We start from the raw sequence: 16,107 nt of genomic DNA, 5'->3' as shown, positions 1-16,107 counted from the left end.
CTGTAGGTTAATTGCGTAGGTTAATTGTTACAGCTTCTAATATACAGTCACCAAGAATAATAATAGATATCCATGGCATAATGTGTAACATTGGATGAGAATGCAAGTGATACTGGGTAACTACTGATGGAAATCAGATGAGAAAGGGATTAAATCTGGGCCTCTGTGGTCTGTTTGCTCTTCCATCATGGGTTTGTAGTGTGCTGCTGAGCCACTACTCTTCATTTCTCTGTGTGCAGTCTTCACCAGTCTATTAAAGGCCCAGGAATCAAAATGTGATTAGCAGAAGGTTCTGTTTGTAAGTGCAGACGAAAAACAAAAGGCAGCTAACAGCTATTAAGAAACAGTAGTTTACTGAGTGTGGCTATATGGCAGTATCTGTCCATGATGTAGTTATTTTGCAGCCAAACCACCATAAATACAGCTTGAAGAACTGTGTTCTAAATGTGTAAGTGAACAGTAAAAGTTAAGCATGGTCTTTACTATACCTGGCTCAGGAATCAAAGAGCAACATTTAGACAGACAGACACACACACCCCCCCCAGTTGAAATAGAAAAGTTAGGAGAAAAGTTGGGCCTTATTTTTAGCATCTTTACTGCAAAACGTCTTCGTAATGCCCTCTGCTGTCCGGTACCAGTGCAGCAACACTTGCATTTCCTTTTTCTCAAGAGTGTGCAGTCCTCCTTGTGATACCGTTTGTAATGGAATACTAACTTAGCTCTCAGCTCCGCAGTGGAGGAGATGAGTAACTAGGTAGCCTGCACCTTGAGACTAAAGAGTTATTGCAGAAATAATGTTTTACTGGAGTTTATGAATACAGCTGCAAAGTTGAATCTAAACCCCAGCGTAATACTTCTACAAAACAATGTCAGCAAAAGTAAAACTGTTAGCAGTAAGTAATCTAAAGAATCTTTGTGTTGTGAGGGGAGGAGGCTTCTTCATGTGCTTATTTGTTGTGTAGTGTGACATTTTTTCCCCAGCAGTTTGAAACAAAGTGAATTTTATTCCCATCTTCATTGGGTTTGACCATTTTTCTTGCCAGCAAAGCACAGTGACATTACAGAGCTGAAAGTGATACAGTTATAGCTTAGTTATCACTCTGTTTGACACCATCTCCCTTCCAAGTTCTTGTGTCTTACACATGGGATCCTCACATCCCTCTTTTTGATTCTGCACTGTCCTCCGTAGCTGTCTGAGACAGGTCAATTCAGGTTACAGTGTTGAGAAGTGAGAGAGGGAGAGTGCCAAAATAGAGAGCTGTGGGTTTTTTTCCCCTTACCTTTTCAGATGAAGTAGGGCTGGTTTTAATCCTTTCGGGAACATCTGCATGTCCTTCTGGAAATCAACAGGCAGACTGTTTTCTCAAGTTGAAGAATAAAGGCCATAAGATACACTATTGGGGTGGGGCACAAGCCATATTTTAGATATAGAATCACAGAATCATAGAATCATGGAATGTTTTGGCTTGGAAGGGACCTTAAAGATCATCTAGTTCCAACCCCCCTGTCATGGGCAGGGATACCTTCCACTGGACAAGGTTGCTCAAGGCAGGGGTGTATTTCTTTCATGTTTGCTTTTACTACCTCACATAGTACATTAATGCAGTTATTTACTGAGATGCCTAAGAAATCTGAAGAAAATCCTGGAAAGTGTATTTCATAGATGTATGCTTATAGTGCTGTGTAACTACTACTACAGAATAATTGCTGATAACTGTGACATTATTAGATGTCTGGTGAGCATATAATCTCTAAAAGCTATAAAGATTCAAGGGAAGTTAGTGAGGAGAAATCTTGTCAGATGTGCTGACAAACACACATAGAAGGGAAGAAATACTTGCTTTTTAATTGTACATTCATTGCCCTCGTTCCCTTTACCTGGACCTGAGCTGGCTGAGACCCAGCAGCACTTTTAACAGCTCAGATTCCTCTGCTGCTGTATAATATGGCAGTTTGGTGCCTCTACTCACGTGTCACGAACTGTGAAGTGCCTAGCTCCCTTTGCATGAAACCCTCGAGCTTTGGAAGGTAGCAGTTGGCAGATGTGTTGCTTTTGGCACTCCCAGTTATCGCATGTTCTTGATGAGCTTCTTGCTTGAGGATGACTGTGTTGCCAGCGGATGGGTATTCTCTTGAAAAGCTGTTTTTTACAACGCAGATAAGAGCATTGTTTAATCCTGTGCAAAAAAACAAAGGATATAGTCTTTACTACAATAAACATGCCCAGTTAATTTAACAAGTGATCTCCAGGGAGAGTCTGTGCTGGAAGAATGGAAAACAGAGGTATCAAACCTGGAATTTGTATCTAATAATGCAGGGGTTAAGGAATGCTGTGTTAACAGTGAATAAACTTGGCATGCTTGAATAGATGGCAGAGAGTCGTTAGCAGTCTGCTACAGAGGATGGTGTGATCAACCACTACCTCAACAGTGATGATGTTCCAAATAAAATTTGGAAAGTGGCCAGGTAGGGTGAAGCACACTGTTTAGCAGTGCCAATCAGGAGACAACTATCATTCTTCCGCCTCTCTTAAAAAGCTTGTGGCTTTCAACAAGAGTCACAGCATTTAATGAAGAGCTAGAATCCTCCTTTCTTAGCCAGGGTAAAAGGAATTTAATAAACAACCACTGTTATTATCATGAAAGTAAGTCAAACAGGATTTAACATGGCAAAGAAGCAGTGCCATTAAGTAGTTAATGAGGATTTTCAGAACCTTGATTCTATTTAGTATCTGATATAAGACAAATATTAAGCAAAAAGTAATCACAGCTAAACATTACTCTCCTGAGAGTACAAAGATATCCACCACATTAATCTGACTAAGCCATGTAAGACTTTGGTCTTTGCTGGCTGTGGTCAACTTGTCTTTTTTACCAGGTTCTAGAAGAAGAGAGATACACGCACAAATTTTTTATGTGATTTATATTTTTACTTAAAGTAGATTTTTTTTATATATAAGTTTGTATATATGTGCATGCACAGACACAGAATTGTGTACATTATGCGCTGGGTGGTCAATCTGAAAGGAGTCTTGGTTTGATCCTTCAAAGGCATCCCTTCTGAGATGCAAAAAATTCAGTTTTATTCAGAACTGATTTGGTCCTGCCAGAGCAGTTATCCAGGCTATCTGTGGTCCCTCAGCAACTCTTACCTGGTATGTGACAGACCATCCTAGGATGGGGAATGTTCCTGGAGAAGTAGTACTTTCTCTCAGAGCTGCTAGATGGAGAGTAACACTGGTTGCACTTCTGCATGTTGTGGTTGAACCGAGGTTCATACACTGACATGAAATTGGTATTTGTTGTGTAACCTTTCTTATTCTCTTGCGGGGTGTCTTTCTGGAGAGCAGATTGGCTCTTCTGATCGCCTGAGGCCAGACACTGGAGGTGAAGTAAAGAACATGAACTCACACAGACTGAAAGGTAGCAGAAACTTCAATTACTGTTTTTCTTGTTATTTCTGTCTCTTCTGTATACAACTTGGAGAGGCTCTAAGCACTGGAGGGTGGAAGCAAGCTACCTACTGCTCCACTCCTAAGTAGTTACCACAACCAATGCTGCTTGTGGGCACCTTCTAACTGCTTTTATTTCCTTGCAGTTTCTGCTCTGGAGCTCAGCCACTCCTTGCCATGAGTATCTGAGACACCTTTTTGTAGTAACAGACTCTATTGAAGCAGGGGGAGTGGATTGCTTTCTGACTTGTGATGAGAAGTCCAGGCCTTTTTGGTTTCTATCTTTACTAAGGGTTGTGCATGCAGAGAGGCAGTCCCATGTCTCTTAATATTTGGTATCTGTTCTAGATTTTGGGTTTAGAGTGTGAATAATAGACTAGTAGCTGTTATTACCATTAACTTGGGGGGTTTTCTTTTCTTGTAGTAGCAGTCACTAATGTCCATAGTGTTCTTTGCCTCTGGCACTTGCTTAGGGTACTCAGTACCATAAAGTCTGAGACTGGGAACATTCTAAGAATGGTGGTTTATTGAAGGCACCTTGCAAATGTCGAGCAGAGGGATTAGCTAATCTATTTCATGGTGATCAGCTCTGGTGCAGGCACATCCTGCAGTGGAGATGGGGATCGCAGCATACAGGGGGAGTTTTCTAAGCCGGGGAAATCCAGGGGAGCGCAGAGACCTGCTAGGAGCCGGCAGCTCTCATGAGAGTGAGTGGAGAGCAGCTGATAAGGCACAGGCAGAGCCAGGAGTAACAACGGCCACCTCCCAGTCTCACAACGGGCAGCCCCAGGGAGCGCCAACCACCAGGACATGGCATGGCAGTTTGTGTGGGAGGGTGTCTCTTCGAAGGAGGAACATTCCACTGGCTGAGTGGAGAGAAGTCCACTTAACCCAGCAACAGGGCACCATTCTGTGACCATTTGCACAGGCCAAGGGCTCTCATCCTACCGGACCCTCAGGGCAGGAAGGCAGGCACCCGTCTGAGAGCAAAGGCTGCAGCTCTGGCTGGAGGGTCTGCACCATCCACCCCAGCGGTGGCCGATGCCTCCACCCAGACGGAGCTGCTGAAGGGGGAGGCTGCTGTGCAGGCCTCAGGCTGCAGGACGTGCCCAGACCTTTCTCCTGGAGCAGGGACAGGCAGCAGACCTGCCTGCAAAAGGTGTGCCCAGGTGGGGGACCTCCTGCAGCAGGTGCTGAGCTGCAGGAGGCGGTGAGAAGGCTGCGTAACTTCAGGGAGGCTGAGAAGGAGTCAGATAGCTGGTTCCAAGCACAGTCTACAGTGGACCCACTGCCCATGGCCAAACAGCCAAAAACTCCCCCACTGGCACACAGCGAAGGAGGGGAACCAGTAATGCAGAAGAATGGAAGCTTGCAACGGCAAGGACCTGCAGGAAGAAGAGACTTCCCCCGAAGCCTGAGGTGCCCTGGCAGAACCGCTTCACTGCTCTGCAGACTGAAGAGGAAAGACCCGTCACATCAGGAGAGATGCTGGAGCTGAGTAAGGCAGCCCGGTCTGCTCCCCGTGTGAAACCCAGAGCAACTGAGAAAAGGCGACGGGTGCCAGTAGTAGGTGACTCTTCTGAGAGGTACAGAGGTACCATCTGCCGACCTGACGCATGCTCTAGAGAGGGGTGCTGCTCACCGGGGGCTCGTGTCAGCGGTGTCACCGAGAGACTAATGAGCCTCGTACAGTCCACTGACTGTTGTCCACTGCTGCTGTTTCAGGTGGGCACCAGGGATACAGCCAGGAGCAGTCTGAGGGGTATCAAGAAGGGTTACAGAGCCCTGGGAGCAGCAGTAAGGGACTCTGGAGCACAGGCAGTTTTTTCATCAATCCCTCCGGTCAAAGGGAAGGGGTTGGAAAGGGCCAGTCAAATCTGGCAAATCAAAAGGACTGGTGCCACAGCTGGGGGTTCAGCTACTTAGACTCACTTTGAGAAACCTGGTCTACTGGGGGCTGGTGGGGTCCATCTGTCGGGGAAGGGGAAGAGCATCTTCAGTCAAGCTGGCTTGCCAAGCTGGTGAAGAGGGCTTTACACTAAAGTTGCAGGGGGAGGGGAACCTCACTCCATCCCACTCCCACCAGTTTGATGCCAGTGCCAGCGATAGATGCCCAGAGCCTGGAGAGGGATCACAGGTCAGCAGGAGAGCACCTGAAGAGCAGCACAGAGGAATTCCAGCCACTCCAGCAAGTCAGTCAGCTTCATCAGGGGCCGAGCTTAAATGCCTCCATACAAACGCATGTAGTACAGGGAATAAGCAAGAGGGGTTAGAGACATGCGCACGGCTGCAGGGCTATGATCTTATTGGCATCATGGAGATGGGGTGGGATGGCTCCTATGACTGGAGTGTTGGAATGGAAGGATACAGGCTCTTTAGGAAGGACAGGCAGGGGAGATGAGGGGGGGGGGGGGTGTCCTCCATGTCAATGACCAGCTGGAGCGCAGGGAGCTCTGCCTGGGGATGGATGAGGAGCCGACCAAGAGCTGATGGGTCAGGATTAAAGGGAGGGCAGGGACAGGTGATGTTATAGTGGGGGTCTGCTACAGGCCACCCAACCAGGAAGACTGAGCAGATGAGACCCTCTGTAGACAGATAGGAGCAGTCTCACATGCACAAGCCCTGGTCCTCATGGGGGACTTCAACCACCCCGATATCTGTTGGGGGGACAACACAGCAGGGCATAAGCAATCTAGGAGGTTCCTGGGATACATTCATGATATCTTCCTTCTTCAAGTGATTGAGGAGCCAATGAGGAGAGGTGCTATGCTGGTTCTCACCAACAAGGAGGGGCTGGTGGGGAATGTGAAGCTCAAGGACAGCCTTGGCTGCACTGACCATGAAGTGGTGGAGTTCAAGAACCTTAGAGCAGTGAGGAGGGTGCACAGCAAGCTCAATACCCTGGACTTCAGGAGAGCAGAATTCAGCCTCTTCAGGGATCTGCTTGGCATAAAGTGGATAAAGCCCTGGAGGGAAGAGGCCTAAGAAATCTGGTTAATATTCAGAGATCACCTCCTCCAAGCTCAGGAGTGATGCATCCCAACAAAGAAGTCAGGCAAAAATGCCAAGAGGCCTGCAGGGATGAACAAGGAGCTCCTGGACAAGCTCAAACACAAAAAGGAAGCCTACAGAGGGTGGAAGCAAGGACAGGTAGCCTGGGAGAAATACAGAGAAGTTATCAGGGATCAGGTTAGGAAAGCTAAAGCCCTGATAGAATGAAATCTGGCCAGGGACATCAAGGGCAACAAGAAAAGCTTCTATAGGTACATTGGTGATGAAAGGAAGGCTGGGGAAAATGTGAGCCCTCTCTGCAAGGAAACAGGAGACCTGGTTACCCGGGATCTGGAGAAAGCTGAGGTACTCAATGACTTTTTTGCCTCAGTCTTCACTGGCAAGTGCTCCAGCCACACCACCCAATTCACAGAAGGTAAAGGTGGGGATTGGGAGAATGAAGAACCGCCCACTGTAGGAGAAGATCGGGTTAGAGACCATCTAAGGAACCTGAAGGTGCACAGGTCCATGGAACCTGATGAGATGCATCCATGGGTCCTGAGGGAACTGATAGATGAAGTGGCTAAGCCACTATCCATCATATTTAGGAAGTCATGGCAGTCCAGTGAAGTTCCTGCTGACTGGAAAAAGGGAAACATAACCCCCATTTTAAAAAGGGAAAAAAGGGAGACCCAGGGAACTACAGGCCAATCAGTCTCACCTCTGTGCCTGGCAAGATCATGAAGCAGATCCTCCTGGAAACTATGCTAAGGCAGATGGAAATTAAGGAGGTGATTAATGACAACCAACATGGCTTCACTAAGGGTAAATCATGCCTGACAAATCTGGTGGCCTTCTATGACGGGGTTACAGTGTTGGTGGATAAGGGAAGAACAGCTGACATCATCCACCTGCATGACATCCTTGTCTCTAAATTGGAGAGACGTGGATTTGATGAATGGACCACTTGGTGTATAAAGATCTGGCTGGAAGGTCACACTCAGAGTTGCAGTCAACAGCTCAATGTCCAAGTGGAGAGCAGTGACAGGTGGTGTTCCTCAGGGGTCAGTGTTGGGACCAGTGCTGTTTAACATCTTTGCTGGGGACGTGGACAGTGGGATCAAGTGCATCCTCAGCAAGTTTGCCAACAACACCAAGCTGTGTGGCCTGGTTGACACACTGGAGGGAAGGGATGCCATCCAGAGGGACCTGGACAGGCTTGAGAGGTGGGACCATGCAAACCTTGAGAAGTTCAACAAGGCCAAATGCAAGGTCCTGCACATGGGTCAGGGCAATCCCAAGCACAAATACAGGCTGGGTGAAGAGTGGATTGAGAACAGTCCTGTGGAGAAGAACTTGGCGGTGTTGGTTGATTAGAAGCTCAACATGACTCAGCAATGTGCACTCGCAGCCTAGAAAGCCAACCATATCCTTGGCTGCATCAAGAGAAGTGTGGCCAGCAGGTCGAGGGAGGGGATTCTCCCCCTCTACTCCACTCTCGTGAGACCCCATCTGGAGTGCTGTGTCCCACCAACATAAGAAGGACACGAACCTGCTCAGGTGGGTCCAGAGGAGGCCACAAAGATGATCAGGGGGCTGAAGCACCTCCCTTATGAGAACAGGCTGAGAGAGTTGGGGGTGTTCAGCCTGGAGAAGAGAAGGCTCCAGGGAAACCTTATAGCAGCCTTCCAGTATTTCAAGGGAGCCTACAGGAAAGATGGGGAGGGACCTTTTACAAGGGCATGTAGTGATAGGACAAGGGGTAATGGCTTAAACTGAAAGAGGGTAGATTTGGATTGGACACAAGGAGGAATTTTTTCATGATGAGGGTGGTGAGGCACTGGAACAGGTTGCCCAGAGAAGTTGTGGCTGCCCCCTTCCTGGAAGTGTTCAAGGCCAGGTTGGACGGGGCTTTGAGCAACCTGGTCTAGTGGAAGGTGTCCCTGTCCACGGCAGGGGGGTTGGAACTAGATCATCTGTCGGATCCCTTCCAACCCAAACCATTCTATGATTCATTCTATGATTCAAACAAGAAATTAATCTGTAAGAGCTGCTGGCTTTAAGAGCCTGAATGGACTGAGAATGGAATATGCATTTGCTAGTTATCTGTTGGGGTCAGAAAGCAGCATATTTTAAGGACTATGTGGAGACAAGAGGGTTGGGAAAGGACAGGACATTTTTTTAAGTAACTCTTAATGTTTTGCAAGGTTACATTTTTATTCTATAACTACATCTGACCAGAGGAAAAACTCCAGTGAACTGACAGATTTTGCAATGTGCACAGAAGGTCAACAGACATGAGGAGGCTTGCCCATCTGAAAACAAAAAGTATAAATTCCAGAGTTGAAGGTCTTGAGCTGAGGTCATCCTCTAGCCTGACAAACCAACCAAGCCAAGGCCAGTGTCTGTCTCCTGTGAATCATCACATTTCAGTGCACAAGGAAGCATGGTGAAAGCTACAGTTCACAGAAGTGGTTTGTAGCTTATGGCAAGCTCATTCTTTTTTTTTTTTTCAAATTTAAAATACCTGTATCTCCTGATAGCAAAGGTGAAAATACAGGTCTTCTGGTTTTGGTTGTAGTGGATTGATTGAATAATTGACATTATGAAAATAGCTATTTTGTTTAATGTCCTGATTGCATTTGTGTTTCTCAGCCAACTTTTATAACTTTGATTAAAAGAAAAAATTAATTGGGAGATTAGCTTTTCCAAAGCCCTATAATTTTTTAAAATGTGTAGTACTCACCATAAAATATTCTCTCCATATGCTTAAGATTAAATGCTTACTCAAAATAGCGTATAAAGTAACTTGTAGGAGCAGAAAATACTTCCTCTTTTCTGGGGCTTCTGTCTTTCTTCATAATCCTACTCATTATTTTATGTTGGCTACCTATAAAGGACTAACTAAATCTAACAGAACTTTTTAAAAATGAAGTTCATGTGGGAGGGTTCTCTTCTTTGCTAAATAGTTCAGTGGATTTTTTTTGTAATCTAAACTGTCTTGTGAAACATACTTTTAGAATCTTACTAGTTCTTTAGCAACTTCAGACTGGCCAGTACAGTATGTTTGGGGATTTTAGGGGTGTTGCTATACCAAAATAGCAACTTAGAACATTGTTAATATTTAAATTAGTAAAATTAAATACAGCAATACCACAGACAATTGGACATTTGATAGAACAATGTCAGCACTGTCATTTTTACATTGTAGATAAAATCACACCCAAAATATTGATTATCATTGCAGTATTCAAAAATACTTAAAGGCTTCCCATTTCCTTACAAAGGATGCGTAGAGCAGTTGTTTACAGCAGTCTTACATCTGACTGTATTAATGGGCTCTTGAGAAAAAATGTAACTCTCATCATTTATTGCTTTTTCACCAGTTCTCAGTCTATACCCGGAAAGTGCGTAAGTGATGGTGTAATGGTCAGAAAGGACTAACTACCTGAGAAGCAGCGCTGTAGAGGACCTCCTCCTTGGCAGGATGCTAAGTCGGCAGCACCTTTTTGCTACCTGCAGCAGGTAACATTCCTCCTGTAGCAGGGATTCACGCCTTTCCTCAGGTAGGACTCTTCAGCTGAGCAAGCAGCAGCCCAGCTTGTCTGCTCTGCCGAGCAACCGCGCTGGGCGCAGGGCTGGTGATGCGGGGAGACTCTAGAACCACTTCTGTTGATGCTTCCGAGCTACGCGCTGCCATGGCAGCAGCACAGCTGCATCTTTTGCCTGCCATTAGCAGAGGGAAGAGCTTGTGTACCTCCAGTACATCCTTTAAGTTTTTATCACTCTTCCTCTTTAACATAAGAGTATTCATGACCAGAAATAATCAATTTCTGTAGGGAATTAATATTTGCATGTAGACACAGAAAAAAGACTATGCACAGGACTATAAAATTACCTGACCTTGGGGTTTTGTGTTCAAGAAAATTCACACTTTTGGACAAGATTTTAGGGATGATTTTTTCTAGAGTATAAGTGCAGTGCTACATAGTGAACAGTTGAAATTGTCATCATCAAGTCGGGTTAATGGGATTAAATGAGAAGGCATAAAAATTGATTTTCAGGCATTGACCAGTAAGGATCTTAAATGTAGTCAGGCAATTGCCATTTGAATCTAGTAATAGGAAGAAAATCTAGAAATCTACATTGCATCATGGCCACTGGTTATTGCCGGAGATGTCTCCAGTGGTTCTTTGCCATTGGAATAAGCAGTTTGCATTGGAATAAGATTCCTGCTACACTGAGGTTGCAACACCAGTGCACTTTTCAGGTCTCCTTAGAAATCCTCCAAGTTTACAAGCATTATCATATAGACTCAGACACTAAGTCACAGGATATTTTGTGTGTCTCAGTTTCACAGGCTCTTATTTGCTTACCACTTGCTCATATTCCAGAAAGCACAGCTATCACAGATGACTTTTCCCTCTCTGAGATGGTGGACCAGAATCGGTGCTTTTGTTCCACCAGGGGCCATAGCAGTCCACTGGCTTGAGGTCTCCAGGCGCAACTATTTCAGGACATTGTACCTGTGAGTGACTGCTACTCATTTAATTTTTTCTTGGTTTTGTTGGTTTTGCAAGCCATCTTGGGAGCTAAGAGGAGGGTAAAAGCTTTGGCTCTGAGGTCAGCAATAAACTAGATTTAAGTTGTGATTTTAAGGTCTTTTGCAGAAAAATTGGGCACACTGTCTTTCATTTTGTGCTCACCAGAAGTAGCAGTACATGGCATTTTCCACAAGAACTTGGAGAAAGGGAAAAAATGGAAGAAGTGTGGGGAGGTTTTTTTACACTTGGAGGGGAAAAAGAGGAATGTGACTGGTGTGACTCTTTGTCATTATGACAAATGTTTGGATAACTTACAGGCTAAGATGCTTTTGAATCTTTTCAAGAGGAGAAGGCAGCTGATAGCAGAAGCTCTAAGAAGGGGTCCACGCAGCTGCTAGCTTCTGATCCTCAGCCCAGAGTGGCCTGTTGCCATTTGCTTTGTTGCAAGGCCCACGTAGAAAAGAGACTGTTGTCATGAAGGCACAGAGGTAGCATGAAGCATGGTCTGATTTTGAGTTGTCACACACGGGGACACAAAGTGTGCATGTTAAGATGTTTATTTTGTTTCTGAAAGCACTTTTATCGATTCTTTTTAAATAAAGCCAACAAGGTTGGCATGAAGTTGCGGATTTACTTCCTCATGAATCCTCTGTGTCTGCGGACAGGGAAAGAGCACAGAGAGCCAGAGTTAACAGAAAACACCTGCACCTTTGCTCAATGTAAGAGACAGCAGGGCATTGTTGGAAGGAGGAATTCAAGTAAGTCAAAGGATGTGGAAGGGACTGCAGAAGTCTTTCATACTGCTGTTCGGTTAATTTTCAAGTAAACCATGACAACAAAATGGCTTCCTGGGGACCACGACTGTGCCTACAGAACAGAGTGCAAGCTGCAAACCTTGTTTTTCCAGTGTACTGCAGCTTTTTATGATTGCTTGAGATTTACAAGTAGTTGCTATAAAAGCAACTTAAGCAAATAGCCATCTGAACTCGTTCAAAGGGAGCTGCCATTACGATCTCACATAATGCAGTATTGTCTTTATCCAAATACAGTAAATGAAAGTGAGGTTCTGGAACAACTTTTTTCTGAGATGCAGTACAAGGAGCTTAACTTTATTTGGTAAATTGATGAAAGGGATCATTTGGGAAAACTTTTGTTTTTTACAAAGGAGAGCGATAGATTCATTGACTGGGAAATTCAATCTAGTTCTGTGACTAGGATGCCTGTGGAGAGGTACTACTGCTGATGCTGCAAGACAATAATTCATAATGTGTTAAACATTAAAGAGATGATATATCTGAAAGGGTAAAGGGAGAATGAATGGAGTCAGGTGAAGGGCAGTAGTGTTAGTTAGTTATGTGTTCTGTGAAGTTTGGATACTGTATGGTTCTCTCGTTCAGCTCAGCCTGTTGACTTCAGTGGAAGATGAACAGATGAAGTATTATTAAGGTATCAGAATCTGCCAGTAATTCTGGCACTTTGGCTTTTCATACTTTCCTTTCCCCTGAGCTGATCCATATTTCTTCCATTATAGTGCTATCAAAATATAGTGCTATAAAAAGATGATTTTTCAATTTTAAAAGGAATAGCTCTTTTGGACATGTATTTTGTTGCCTTATGAAAAACATTCTCCAAAAGTTAATTGAGGTTGAAATTGAAAAAAAGAGGTTGAAATTGTGCCTGAGTCCACCAGTTTAGACATAATGGAGGATCTTAAGTTACTCTTGAAACTTATTCTTTTCTAGCTCTTCACATCAGTTATCTATACCATCTTTACCTTGGACTGCTCTCCAGTAGTCTGGGCTCAACAAGTCCTATTTTCAAAAGCCTAAGTCTCATGGAAAGCAAGAAAGATTAGGCCCATAAGCTAGGTGAGGAAAACTCAGAACTAGATTTGAGGATTTGCATGTGCAGAATATCAAATCCATGAATTTATGCAATGCCCATCTGTATAAGAAAACGGGTAAGATGTTCTGTAGAAGTGTAAAACTGAGCTGGACAATTACATTTTAAAGGTACATTAGATCTTGCATCCAGCTAGAACTCAGAACTTGAGAAAGATAGGGGCAGATACAGCAGAACATTACAGATTTTTTGTCAACTTTGGATCAAACGGCAACTGAAATCTTGAAATAAAAGACTGGCTGGAAATGCCTTGGGAGTTTTTGATAAAAAGTCTCAATGAAAGATAATTGAAAGAAGTCTGGGTTGGTGGGTGAGTCCAACAATTTCCTTTGGTTTCAAAATTTATTTGTGTTTCTTAAAGCAGTGGTTCTTGGGAGGGGGTATCTTTGTGTCTGTGGGAAGGTGCTTCTGAAAGACTTGCAGTCAAAGCTGAAGAGACACAATATCTGTTCCAAAGTGGCATCCAACTTTTTGATTAAGAAAAGTAGATTATAGAGTAAGCAGCTTTAGCTACAGTCCTAGTAGCAGTCCTGTGCAATTCCCTATGCAATTCAGAGGATTATGACCTACATAAAGATCTACAGTAAAGTAAAACCATGAACCACTTTGTTGTCCCCATTCCTACAGTTCCTAACTCCAGCTGTGTAGTGATACAGAAAGGAGCATTCAGGATCATGTTGTGCAGATATAAAGTGCCAGATGTTCTTCAGGCAAAAGAAATACCATCTCTGGTTTTGATCGCATTTGTGGCAGTTGCTAGCTAAAATCAGTTTACAGCCTGGGACAATAAATAGCCACTGTGACTGAATAACAACAAAACAAATAGAAATGGTGGATAAAAACCAGTTTGAGAAAAGTCTGTGATCTTTCTATGTTCAAATATCTCCAGAGTGTGAGGGGAAAGGCTACTGTAACATTTTAAGCTCTGGATCCTTTCATGAGCTGCCAGTTGAAGACATGCAAAGCAGTTATTATCAGTGCTTACTATCAATTGGGAACCTCCTTCCTCCTGGCTGAATTCCATGATTTTATCAGTTCTTTAAGGAATGGATTTAATGTGTTCAATAATGCCAGATACGATTATTTAACAAGTAGGAACATTTATTCAGTGGTTAGGTGCCCCTCTTGGTTCTCATTTCAGGCTAAAATCAGGCAGTAAATTGCTTTGCTCCTCTGAGATTTTTTTTTCCACCTATTTATCTTACCAATACCTGACAACAATAATTGCACCTCTGATCCAGAGATACCCTGGTGGTGGACATAAAGCTTCCTCCACCTCCCCTTGTACGGTGATGTGCACAGAAAAGGTGAGGTGGGACTGAAAAGGAGAGCCAACAGAGCTCTACAGGCAGCACATACCACTGGATTTGGAAGTCGCTAAATGTACTTTTAATTTTTTTGCATTTTGGATTTACATATTGTATGCAAGTTATAGCACTGGTTGGCACTCTGGTTATTTAAGAAAGCCCATTTATTCCTTGTTTGCAATCTACGGGCTGCATTATTCTCAAAATTTTCAAGGTGGACACATTTGCATATTCTAGGCGTGGCCCACTAAAGCATTGCACTGGAAGCACTGTGGTGTTTTATAGTAGGAGAAGACAAGGAATTAGTTTCTGATAACAGAAATAAATATTTACATGCAGTGCTCTCAGGCATTTCTTAAAAAAAGATCTTTCTTTGAATCCCAGGTTCAGCTGCACAAACGTAACAAAACTGTAGAAAAATAGGCAGGGAAGTTCTCTGCTTCACCCTGCTGTCCCCAGGGAAGATCAGCTCTGGCATGCTTGTCTAACCAGGTCTTACAGACCTCCAAGATGGTGGTGCCACACCATCTCCAAGCAATCTACCTTTTTTGCTATCCATGCGCAGAGGAAGTTTTTTTCCGAAGTGTAATTTGAATCTTCCTTGTTTCAGTTTAAGTCAATTCTTCCCCTGGCCACCGTGGAGATGGAGAACAGAACATTACAAAGAAAAGCTGCACAGAAGCTCTAGAAGAATATGATCACCGTGTTTCACCACCAGGCACCATTGCTCTGCTTAGGAAAGCTGTGATTTTCATCACTGAGTTTTGTAAGGTTTCAGCTACAGCCAGAACTATTACTCAACAATCCTGAACAGCTGCTGAACAGCCGAATACATCCAGAGATCAACACACGTGTCTAATAAAACATTAGAAAGGCAACAAAGAAGGTAGGGCTCGATGGACCTGGAAAGAAAGTCTCAGAAGCAGGAAATATGAAGGGGATATGGCAGAAAGTCAAGCCTTCTGGCTGAAACGGGCAAGCTGTCTTTTAGCAGCATGCAGTGGGGAGGTCACAGCAAGGTGCCATAAGTAAGTCTGTTGTCTCGTTCCCTTCCCACTGAGACTCAGCCCCCCTGGTTATGGGTGGGATGTGACAGATCCGCCACATTTCTGAAGTCAGGGACCCCAGAGGTGTTCATCTGCATCTGTTGTGGCAATTTCCCCAACACTGAACTACTGCAGGTTAGTGTACTAGCCCCCTGCTTGTCCTTTTCCTGGATTCAGGTCAATTTATCTTTGATTTGATTTCCACATAGACTCCTGTCCCATGTCATATATGCTCATTGACCCTATGTTTGTTATGGAGCAATGGTGTTTGATTCTAGACTCGGCTCTGCAGGAGGGCATATGAATGAATTGAGTGGAAAAGACCCTTTCTGAATACTCCCATCTTAAGGGCTTGCAGTCAAGAGGTTGGCCACTAATGGTGGCTGCACAGGGCTGTAGCTGGCCAAGGGGATCCACGCTGACCAGCTATTCCAAAAACCTATGTCAGCACCTCAGCTCAGGGCAGTCCTGGGGCAGTTTGACTGCCAACTGCACCTTTGTTCTTCTTGTTTTTCACTTGGCTGTGACTTTTCAGAGACTTAAGATAAAAGGCATTATTTAAAAAAGGGGTGTTCATACTTGATTCAGTACTCCCCTTAGATATTATTTTCCTCTTCAAATTCTTTTAATACTTGCTGTAAACCCACAAACTTTCAGAACTGGTGTTTAGCTAATTTGCAGCTTCCACCTTCGGCTTTTGTTCTTCAGGTTACTAAAATGAATAAGGCATTGTCCCATGAACAACTGATTTATTTTCTGTGTTTTGGGAAGGTATTGGTGTTTACTTTTGGAAGTCTTTGTTTATGTTCTCACAAAACTGGATGTCGTTATCCCATGCTTGCTTAATTCAGCTCCATTGCCTTTGT

Source organism: Strix aluco, chromosome 4 (assembly GCF_031877795.1).
Source record: "Strix aluco isolate bStrAlu1 chromosome 4, bStrAlu1.hap1, whole genome shotgun sequence".
Classification (NCBI taxonomy): Eukaryota; Metazoa; Chordata; class Aves; order Strigiformes; family Strigidae; genus Strix; species Strix aluco.
This window is presented reverse-complemented; position numbering follows the sequence as displayed.